Source organism: Camellia sinensis, chromosome 8 (genome assembly GCF_055761805.1).
Source record: "Camellia sinensis isolate YWXY chromosome 8, ASM5576180v1, whole genome shotgun sequence".
Classification (NCBI taxonomy): domain Eukaryota; kingdom Viridiplantae; phylum Streptophyta; class Magnoliopsida; order Ericales; family Theaceae; genus Camellia; species Camellia sinensis.
Window position 1 is genome coordinate 88,059,493 of NC_138968.1, and position 12,404 is coordinate 88,071,896.

Sequence of the window (12,404 nt, forward strand, 5' to 3'; positions counted from 1 at the left end):
ACTGATACAGATACAAACATAGATACAAACAAAGACTCCCTTTGCTTCTCCTAAAAATGTGAATTTGTAATTTTTTACTCAGTCCACTTTGTAATTTTCATTTAATTTTATGTTTATTTAGTTCATTAATGCCTGTATCCTTCAATTTAATTTTGGCCATTCCATTTTTGTTCTTTTCTTCAATTTAGTATGAATTTGGCCTCTATATATGTTTGGTTATCGTGAATTGTTTATTGTTTCTGTTATCTAATTAGGATCTTTTATTTGTGTTTTGAACATATTTAAGTTTCTATTTTTAGTGTGATTTGATTGGTAGAGAAGAATGAGATCTCTTATACACTTGATCATGTTGGGGCTCATAGGATGTTTATCATGCTCTTTTTCATGTTACAGATTATTTTTGGATAACTTTTAATTTTTTTTATATTAGTTATATATGAGCAAATAATGATTATATCATATGTTTGTGGCAGTGCTCTAGTTTTTTTTTCCAAAGAGGTTGTTATATAATTGTAACAACCCCCATCCGTAATTAGTTACTAAACTGTGATTAAGGATGTTAAGCAAGTGATTAAAAATAATTATATGTTAATTGTGTAATTTCGCATGCTATTTGATTTTCTATCTGTTGTGAATTTTGTATTAATCTGAAAATAGAAAGCTTTACCGGTGTCCGAAACTTGAATTGATTACATGGATGTGTCATTTGGAATTTATAGAATCATTTGGCAGTTTTTATTAAAAATTGATTCAGTTCAGTAAAAATCGCATGTGATTAAATTGAGCCTTGATGGGAACTATTTTGGATTAATTGAATTTTGAGCTAACCTGGATAAATTAAGGTTACTTATATTTGATTTAAATGATGCATGATTGGTACCTAATCTAATCCTATTAATAATCCAAGATGTGATTAAGAGTATGGTATGCTAAGGCCTTGGTGATGTTGAGTGTAGGGGATCACAACCTTTGTGTGTGTTGGAGCCTTGCATGCATAACCACGTGGGTGTTTTGAGGAGAAGTGTGTATGTTTATATTCAGCTGAGTGAGGGAATATCATCCCTTTTTGCTTATTTGGTCCCTTGTGTTGAGAGAGTTTGGCTAGAGAGAGAGAGAGAGAGAGAGAGAGAGAGAGAGAGAGAGAGAGTTTGATGAGAAGGAAAGAAACTAGGGATATTTATCTCACATTTCTGAAATCAAAGCTCTTGGTAAGAGTCTTGAGCATATTTTTCTGCATATTTTTCTGCAGCCAACTTCCATGCATCATGACTTTAATACATCTTTGAACCAATCTCATGAAATTAGCAAGAGAAGTGGGTCTTTGGGCTTGTAGATGACTTGCATGTGTATACTTGGAGATTAACCTTTGGTTCCATCATTTTGAGTCAGAGTTTTGAAGTCATTGCAAGCATGTGAGTTCATATCTTGCATCATGTTTTGGAAATTCATGGATTCATATCAACCATTTGCATGTTTTGAAGAAATCAAGAAAATAGTTTGAAAATCTTTCGTGCATGAGCTTTTGAGTTCAAATTTGCTAAATCCATGAGTCTTGAGCTAAAGGTTTGTAAATGATCATATGTTTGTGTTTTAGAAAAGTTTTCCAAGTGTTTTGGTCAAGCTACGCATGAGTGTAGCCATTGATATTGCATTTTGAAGCTCAAAACTCTGTTTTTGGAAACCCAGAACTTCACAGTCCGCTCGAGCGAGGAAACATGCTCTCGATCGGAGAATGCGAGCCCTCAGTATTTTTGCAGGCATGAGCGCTTTGCTCGAGCAATCACTTGGACGCTCGAGCGAACCCCTTTGTTTATTGTTGATCCGCTCGAGCATGGGAGTTGTGGCTCGAGCATAGATTGAGGCCAACCAGTACTTTTTCCAAGTTTACATATCGCTCGAGCGAAGGAAGTCACGCTCGAGCGACCCCTCTCGTGTTGCATGTCCGCTGGGGCGAGGAAAGCTACGCTCGAGCGGGGACCTCATTCTCAGAAAATTTACCAAGTGTTTCAATTCATGTTTTGGCATCCTCATTGCATGTCAGGCATTCCTAAGCCGTAATTAAGCCATAGTGATGTGGTTTTGGAATAGAAACACACTAAGAAAAGAATGTACTGAGTTAAGAGATTTCAAAAGTGTGTTTGGAACAATGTGTTAAGCAAGAAACCTATGTAATGAGAAAGTTAAGCCATGATGGCCAAGTACATGTGTAATGATAGATATCTTTGTGTTATGTACTTTGTGGTTGTAGGACAAGACTCGAAGACTGATTGACCGTTTGCGGGAACCACTGTGAGTAACGTTATTGTAAAGATATGTTCATATGAATTATGTTCCAAATGAAATATGATAAGTTACAATTTCTGAAATGATATCTGTTTTCGTGAACGAATGTTCCATGTTTGAAATTTATTATGGCATCCATAGATAGTTCCAAGCCATGGAGGACGACATGTTAATGCGAGTCCATGACATACTTGTGATTACGAGATCTCGTTAACCACTTCATTGTGGTGATATGTGTTTAATCGGTATCCGGAACCGATTACTCTAGTCAGAAGACAATATGTGATGTGCTTTATGGGATGTACCATTATTATGTTCAGATATGAGAATGATTATGTTACTATCTGTTTTTCGCTTATGACATGTTCGGAATTCGTTCACTAACTCCTTTACCTTAATGTTATTCGCTGGGCTTTAGCTCACTGTGTGTATATATATGTGGGTGGGCATTTTGGACACTGAGCCTAAGGGTTTTTGTTTGGATCTGTGTTTTGTTGTCAACCAACCATTGCACCTCACGTGGAGGTTCCGGACGTGTCGCATGTTATGAGTTCTAGATACTTATGTACATCAGACTTTGATGTCTTTGTTGGCTGCACTTAACTATGTGTGTAGGTATAATGCAAGACTGACTTTTGGTTATGTATATAAAGCTTTAAATATTATGTTTCATGTAAGTTTACACAGCTCATTAGACAATTATATTTATGTATTTGCTTCCACTAGCTCCTTAATTTTGTTAATCTGTTCAGAGGCCTTCAGTGATCCAATGATTACTGGCTATGATGCTAAACCTATAGGGGCGGGTTTAGGTCGTGACAATAACAAATATTGGCTTTTATGCGCTTGTGAATGATAACAAGTAATTGACCTATAAAGTCGATTGCTTAATGTAGTGATGTTTGGCACTCCTAGGAGTATTTATGGGCCCAAATATGCTTAATACATGGTATTTTTTTTTTTATTTTAAATTTGTTAAGTTTACGCTTGTGCACAATGGGAGCAACTCACATTCTTTTGAATGGGAAATAATATATCCTATAAAACATATAAAAAAATTAACCTCAAACATTGACTTTGTTTCAAGTGTTTTAAATCACCTATAAAACTACTAATGTCTATATAAAGTCTAATGAGACTTTCATATGCAGAAAATGCCTTTCTTCTAGGGCAGAACTTTTGTCATGTTTGAACAATTGAACATGGCACCTATGTATAATGACATCCTATTCCTCCTAATAAGATTTCATTTCTGATTCTACATTCTGTTGTCCTAACAGGACTAATAGTTATGACAATCCTATGATCGAAATGAAATTTGTTTAGTCATCGATTCTCCATGTAGATGTATCAATTTGTACTAAATTTAATTGGTGGACATCTTATTTGACCATAAAGTGAGACTATTATAGTGGATGTTATTGGAATTTTGTTGGCCACATATTATTTTTATGTATTTCGTCAAACAATTGGAAATTAGTGCTGTAAAACCTTTATCATCGTTTTATACCATCATTGTCCAACTTGTTACTTCATTTCACTTCTTGAATGCTATTAAGTTTCACCAAGTTTTGTGCTTATTTTGATTCTTTGTTTTTTCTCTTCTCTTTTTTACTAGAAAGGGAATGAAATGATGAAAGCCTGTGGTATTCTTTTCAAATGGGTTTATCTATTTCTTTCATATACTTTGTTACAAACACTTTTTGGGGTTGTTTGACTTTTGTCTCTAGAAGTTCTCAAGGAACATTGATATAGTCTATGGAGGAGGTAGGGTAGGCCTATTAACGATGGTTGGCATGTTAATTTTTCCATATATGTTGATTGCAGTGCCACAACAGCACCAATTTCCAGAATTTCTATTGCACCAATATTTGTTGCTTTCTGTTGCTTTCAATTTAGTGCAAATTTATCTTCAAGACTTTTGTGAGGTTTGCCCAAAAAAGTTGCCAAACTATGAAGAGAAAATCAAAAACTTCTTTGAAGAACATTTTCATACTAATGAAGAGATCTACTATTGTGTGGTAGGAAACTGTAATTTTACTTGAGATTTGAATTGATTTTGTAATTTTTGTCTACCAAGTTGGGCCTTTTAATTTTTTACATTGTGGTGAAGTTTATTTTGATGTGAGGGACTGTAACGATGTTTGGATCCGTGTCTTGGTAAAGAAAGGTGTAATGATTATCTAATGATTATCTTGCTTGCTGGAATTTATCATCGCTTTACACTTGATTCGAACAATTATTTAAAGGTATTTTCATGACATATTGATAGTGATTTTACTTGATCATACAGGCACACACAAAGTAGTAGTCCCTTTTTTCCCTTGACCCTATAAAGCTTAATCTTTATCGAAGAGCAGAAAATAAAGAATTTTTATAGTAGTTTCTTATTATTTTTGGATAGTCCCAAAATTGCATGAATGATTCAGTCCCAAAATTATAGGATTAAAACTTCTTGATTTCTATGCCAATACACCATAATTGAATACTTGCTAGCTATCATAAAACTTTGTGAATCAACTGCATTCATGTTTTTTGCTTTTAAGTCATTGTTGTTGGACTTCTTTACATATCATCCCCACTAGCAAGTTATGAACTAAACTCCATTTGCAAAAGGCTGCCCATGTTTAAAAATGATTATTGTCATTAAGAAAAACATAAATTTGTTTCTGATGAAGAATTTAATTTTGTATGCAATGTGGCTTTTTATTAGTGATCCTATTTGGACTCTTTTCAACCGTCTTCATGATCACCTACCTACGAGGTTGGACTTGACCTTTCTTCTTTTTCATTTTTGGATAATTCAAGGTTTTGGAGCCTTCCTTTAATCTAAATAAATTAGTTTTATATTTTCAAAAAAGAGTATTTTGAGAACTTTTGTAGAAGGAAGCTGCCAATCATGCTAATAATGCTGCTACAGCTGGAAATATGCTTTTTGCTTTTAAAAACTTGGAACTATTCTATGGCATCTTATAAAAAAAGTGAAAAATGAAAAATAGACAAAACTGTTGTGGCTCTATTAAACATAGCTTTACCTATGGCCTAGAATGCTTGTATGACTTGCTATTATAGAATAAGTTTGTGGAATGCAAGTTATAAACTTAATAGTCCTATATATGAAAAACATATTATGTAAATCTGGTTACACGAGTTTGTAGAGGCACATGCTTGTATCATTGCTTATGAAAGGCATATTATGTAAATTTGGTTACATTGTCTAGATTTTTTAAAGAGTTTTGTTAGGTGTTTGTACTTGTAAGAAATGATGTACGATGTTTATAATAAAAAAATTATTTGCAACAACAAAAAATTTGTTGCTAAAAGGTTATTATTGTACTATTTATAAAATGTCATTGAAAACTATTTGAGACGGTAAGAAAATGGTCTCCAAAAAACATGTTAGTATTATTATTATTTTTTTTTACGACGGCAAAATAGTGGCCGCCATAAGTAGTTTAGGACCGCCGCTTTGACGTTGCAAAAAGTATTTGCCACACCCACATTCGCATCCCCTATTTGTGATCGTATGGGTCGTCACAAAAGGACTTTTGTGACTGTATTTTTATTATTTGTGACGGCTTACAGCGGTCGCAAAATGTGCTTTTTCTAGTAGTGTTTTCTGCTAGTGGAGGTAGATTCATAATCAAATGACTGGTTGGAGGTGGAAGAGTAGTTGATGCCCTGGAAGGTTGCTATAACCTGAAAATGGTATTGGCCTAGGTGGCAACTATGTGGTTGAGAGCATCTGTAACCCACTAAAAGGTAGTGAGCGTATTTAACAAATCTATTGGATTCTACACCATCACAAAAGTTAGTTAGTTGGCAATTAGGGAGCTGGATGGGGGTAATCTGAGAGGTGATTGATATAGATCTTGAGCGGGCTATACTTGTTTGACCCGTCTTCTTCTAACTACTGATAGGAGAGGGATGTCAGAACTTTTTGAAACTATGATGAAACAACTACCAGCAAAAGAAAAGAAAACAAAGAACTACACAATCAGGCACAAAAATCGACAACACTTTGGCTCAATACTCAGGTTCAAGACTTAACAACTGTACAACTGGCTATTGTAAAACCCACTGCACGCCTCACTAATAAACTAAACTTTGCCTCATAAACTGATTATGCCTGAACCACTTATTTGAATTTGAGAACCCCTATATAGACTTAACACATAGCACATAAAAGGTAAAGTGAACAATCACCCTTATAGAGGGTTAGGGTTACTCTATTCTAGAATTGGAATGATCTAGAGCTTCACTATTCAAACAAGTGGTATCATCACATCTTTGACACAAACGAGTATCATGTCCTAGTTGGAAAGTTGCTATAGTTTGGTATATGTACTAGGCCAGTTTCGTTAAAAAGGTACCCCAACAAGACACATAAATACCTAGCCTTCCTAACACTTATAAGTGAAGAGAGGATCAAGCGGTATGTTGGTGATCTCGATCTGAGGCTTGTATTCTCATTATGACAGAGCCTATGTCTGGCAAGCCATCTCGGATGTCAAATGGCAAATACAGTGACTTAAGTGCACCATGCATGCAAATGCTGTAATGATATAGAATTTTCCCTCCGCTTGAGCGGGGGAGTCGATGCTCGAGCAGACTTGAGAGGCTCCCAGCATTTTTACAGTCTGTCCAAAATTCTGAGAGTTGTGAATGCCCGCTCGAGCGTAGAAGTGGTCGCTCAAGTGGACGGTTTTGTTGGTCTACGCGCTCGAGCTTGGAAAGCGACGCTCGAGCGTGGAAAGTGAGATTGCCCTTGACATTTTTATAAGTGTATTTGGAACCTTCTTATTTTATTTTGGGGTATTGATTGAAGTGGTAACATGATGGCAAAGTAAGAGTGAACCAAGAATTTAATTCGGATAATTTTTCCTACGAACAACCGTCACTCTTTTGCCCTTTCATTTTTCCGCACTTTGAATTTGGGTGTGAGACTAGAACCATTGGAAAGCTTATTTCTGGGGATTCTATTTAGACACAAGAACGACCTCGAACGGAGTCCGGATGGGAGAGTTATGCCCGTTTGAAGTTTTGGAATATGTGTTGGAAGCATGTCCGCTCGAGCGGGAAAAGAAACGCTCGAGCAGATAGCGCGAATTCAGCAACTTAAAAGTGATTTTCTAGATCATTCTTCACATTTTCATCTGCCCTCTTCCTTCCTCTCATCCTAGTTCCGAAAACCTAGCCCTCAAACCTTTGATTTCATCCATTTTTACCAACAATCCACCATGGATCTTGCATCAAAGATGAAGAATAAGTGTAGATCAACATTTTCAACCGATTAGATTTTGGATTTTCGAAAGGACGCTTTTAGATCTAACTTCTTTGCTTCCAATCTTGAGGTAGGGAGTTCTCTTAGCCTTAAATATTTATGATTCAAAGTGATTTTGGTGATATTTTGGGATTTTGAGTTGATTATGGTTAGAAACATTAATGGCTTGTTGCTTATTCACAAATGGGGTTTTCACTCAAATTTTGAAAGGGTGTTGAATGTTTTTGGCATATTGATAAATAGTAATTGATGATTTGAGGATTTAACTAAGAAAAGAGGGAAACCCCCAATTTTCTTTAAAACCCTAGGTTTGAAATGTTGAGTAAAAATGGGATTTTGAACTAATTGACGATTTTATGTTAAAATTGGTATTAATATGGTATTGGGATATATGGAAACTATGAAATGCATAAATCCGAATAATTTGATAAAACTAGTGTGGGGATTGTGGATTAAATTATTTTGGAACCTTAGCTTGGAAGTTTATTGGGAATGAGATAACTTACTTAAGAAATGTTTCTAAGTGGAACTTGAGTTGTTTTGAGTTGATATTCACATGATGTTGGAATAATGGAGAATTTTTAATTGTTGTTGCTATATGAGATAATTATAGAAATTGTTGAGATTGCCTTTTTTATGTTTCATGATAGTTATTTTTGTAGTAATGATTTGAACCTTAGGCAAACTATAATTTTGGCAAACCCATTTGCATTGCATCATATCTTCATGGCTTTGGGGGTCAAGTGTGTTGAGTTAAATAAAATGGGTTATTTTGAAATGTGTTGTGTGTGCAGAGGTGCCCAATTGCCCTTCCATGCTTGTAGGCCGAAAAATGTGAGGATGTTATCAGTATATTGGTAAAGGTGCCCAATTGCCCTTCCGTGCTTGTCGGCCGGTAAATGTGCAGAAAAAGTTACAATGATTGATGGGTGTCTAATTGCCCCTCCGTGCTCGGTGGCCGAAAAATGTGGAGATGTTTTAAGAATGAAATGGGTGTCCAATTGCCCCTCCGTGCTTGGTGGCCGGTAAATGTGGAGGTTTTCTAAAAGTAAGAGGTGCCCGCTTGCCCTACTGTGCTTGGTGGCAAGTAAATGTGGGGAGTGTTTGTGACATGTAATGTGGAAATTAATTATAAAATGAAGGTTCATGGTTAACTCATTGGTTAATAAATTGGATCAAAACCTGGAATACAAATTTAGCATGTTACAAATTGGTTTTCTAAAAAAAAAAAAAAAAAAAACAAGTTGTATGCATGGCATGACATTGCATGAACATAATCACTTTGAGCATGCTTATTTGTTGTTAAGTTTACTTCCTACTGAGCGTCAAAGCTCACTCCCTTTTTATGGGCTGGATATCCTAAAAATTCAAGTGTCGAAGTTGTACCATGATTGTGTCGAAAAGCGAATTGAATTGAAGGTGGAGTGCCGAAGCTTCTTTGATGGTGTTTGCCTTCTGCCATTGTACTAGTTTGTCGAGTTAGGAATTTAATTTGTTTGAATCAAGACTCTTAGTCTTGAAAAGTGTAAGCCCTTGTGGCAATTAAGATGGATATTTTTACATTACCATGTATTGTAATTTTATTACTTTGAGCTTGACAAGAAATTTATGAGAATGTGATAGATCCCAATTATTGAATTGTCTACCTTTGCTTATTGTTCATATGTTAGGTTGGTAGCATATCGTGGTGTAAATATCAGGGTGTTACAACTTGGTATCAGAGCCAACCAGGTTTGAATACCTTGGGCTAGTGGGAAGTGACGTTTGTCACAATGGGTTACTAGGTTCTAATGGGACGTTTTACTATTTACTCTGATTGGTGTGTGTCAACGTGACTCTGTGGGTATGGGATTAAACTCTTAGGATGAAGTTTGTGCTCATGAATTTCTTAGAAGTCTTGTTAGGAGGCACCTGATCAATGCGATTCTAACTTGAGTTCTTTGAACGTTTGTGGGACAAATTGGCATCTTTGGAGGATAATCCGTATGTGCTTTATGTGACTAGGTGTTTATGTGGTATGTTATTGTGAAAATCATTATGTGCATAGATAGTTGTAGACATTTTGGGTAGAGTGTGGAGTTTTGTTTGGCTTAATTTGTGAGTTAGATTTATTATTATTCTTATTTAGGATGTCTGGACGTAATGGTGGAAGCCGTGGTAGACCTCGTCATGGTGGTCGGGGTGTCTCTTCTTGAGGAGATGGGGTCGGCCAAGCTAGTATGGCCGAACAAGAGGTGCAAGGTGTTATGGGTTTGTTGGCTAGGGAGTTGGCAAGTGCACTTCGGGAATCTATGAATATTTTGAGGGCTGAAGAAGCGACATGAGCCGCCGTAGGAGAGACTAGATTCTGTTCCTTAGCTAAGGAGTTCTTTAAATCTAACCCTATGGAGTTTTATGGCGGTGCTAATTGACTTCTAGCAGATGAGTGGCTTGAACAAATAGTGAAGACATTTGAGGTGTTTCACATAGTGGATGATGAACTTCGGGTTACGTTAGGGGCTTTTCAATGGAAAGGGGACGCTGGTCAATGGCGAAAATATACCAAAGACCGTATAGTGCACACATGGGAGGCCTTCACTCATGCTTTCCAGGAGAAGTACCTTCTACCCACAGCTAGAGAGCGTTTCATAAAATAGTTTGAAGAGCTCGAACAACATGACACAATAGTAGCGGAGTTTGAGGCAGCTTTTACTAGCTTGTCTATGTTTGTACCGGAGTTAGTGGCGATTGAGGAGCGCCGTTGTTTGGAATTTGAAAAGAAACTTAGGTGGGAAATTAAAATGAAAGTGGTTGGTAGTATGATTTAAAATTATGATAGACTCGTAGAAGCAGCTGCATATGTGGAAATCATGTTGGAAGGGGGAGAGAAACAAAAGGGTAAGAGACAAGGGGAAAACGAGTCACTAGGTGACTCGAGAATATCTAAGAAGTCAAAAGGTAGTACTAGAATGCTTTTGCAATCGCAGCAGACCGAGCCTCAGAATTTGGCAACATGGACGAGCATAGGAAGTACCATTCGGAATAAGTTGACTTGTTTTCGATGTGGCCAACAGGGTCATAAGGCTTCAGTTTGCCCTCAAAGGGAAGGAAGCCGACTACAACAGCGACTGGCTCATCCTCAGAGCCAGTCTTTGGGTAGTGGTCGAGTGTCCACCTGTTATCAATGCGGACAACCAGGGCATGTGAAGAGACTTTGCCCTCAGTTGGTAGGAGTCCCTAAGCAATCACATGACCTTCCATCGGATCCAAACCAAAAACAACTCCAATAGTCAGTCCATTTATAAGATAGGAGACTACCTATTTGTTTTAAGTGTAATCAACCGGGCCATGTTAAGCACTATTGTCCCGAGAGAGAACAAAACCAGTTCGTTGATTCTAGTAAGGACTGTAATGTTGGGAGGGAGTAGTGTGATCTATTGTTGTTTTGGTATGATAATACTATGATGAAGTAGACAAGGAAGTGTATTTTCAAATATTGTATATGTATATATATGTATGTGTGTTGTCGAAATCCAACTATCTGGTAATGTAATTATACCTCGGAACCTGTTTATGTTGGGAAGTACTATAAGAAATTGTAATCTTAGGATTTTGTTATGTAACTGTTTTTATTCCCTGAATGAAGTATGTATTGGTTTATGAGTCTTAAATTGAATTAAGTGTTTGTGGAGAAAGGATTGGTCATGGGACTATCCTAGGAGGTTGCCTCGGTGTGGCAATAATATGCTTAATGTATTGTTGAAGGGTATAATGTTTGATAGAGTTGAGTTACTTTTGCGCGTGTGTTCGTTGTTTGTTAGTGGAACTACGGGTGATATAATAGAGTTATGTGAAGCAGGTGTTATTGAACCTATCAGTCCTTGTGGGTGCAATGTAAGGTGTCTGGTTGCCACAGGTATATGTATGTATTAAATTAAAGAGGGTGAGTTGTGTGTTTTGGCCATAAGGAGTTCATCTCAGATGCATGTATGATCCCTTTCCAGAGGTTTTGAGATTTGATATACAAGATATATATCTCTCTCTCTCTATATTTGTGTGAGTTAGCGCCTTAAAGTGTGTTTTGTCTTCACCTTTGCACTACAAAACCTAGCAATACACCACCATCTATGAGCTGAGACTCTTGGGAGTGTTATTTGAGCTCTGAAAGTTGTTTTTTGCCTCAAAAGTTGCTGGTTTCAAAGTTGTGCTTCAAGGGTGAGTGTATTCCCCTTTTAAGCTTTTGTTTGTATACCATATTGGCCATCCTTGCATATTGTTTTAGGCCTTGCTTTTAACTGATAAAAGTCTTTTTTTGAAGTGCTTAACATGTTTGTTTGAGGTCTCTTTGGTGTTGGGGGTAGTCTATCCCCTTTAGAGCCTTGTTTGGCCTTGTTTTGAATCATCTCTTTAGGCCTTTGTTTTCACCTTTATTTGGCCTTTCTACCACTGAATTCTAGAAGAATTTTAGTGGTGGAAAGTGTGTTTTGAGGCCTTAAATAGGAGGGGGTTGTCCCCCCTCCTCTTCTCTTAAATGCTTGTGTTGATGGCTCACCAAATTGGCATGTTTTTCTACCTCTTTGTGGCTCCATTTCAGTATGTCTTAGGCCTTGTTTTGCCATGATATAACACTATTTTGGCTTGGTTTGATCATATCATGCATGTTCCTTGCATTTGTAGTGCAAATCTATTCACTAGCCTAACATGCATCATGTGTTTAGACCATCATTCTAGCATGCTTTGGCTTAACTCCAAGAAGCTTTTATCCATGTTTTAGCATGCTTAAGCTTTGATTTATGTTGTTTTGGTCATGCATGCCATGCTTTGTATAGCCATAATGCATTCTTGCTCATTAGCTTTG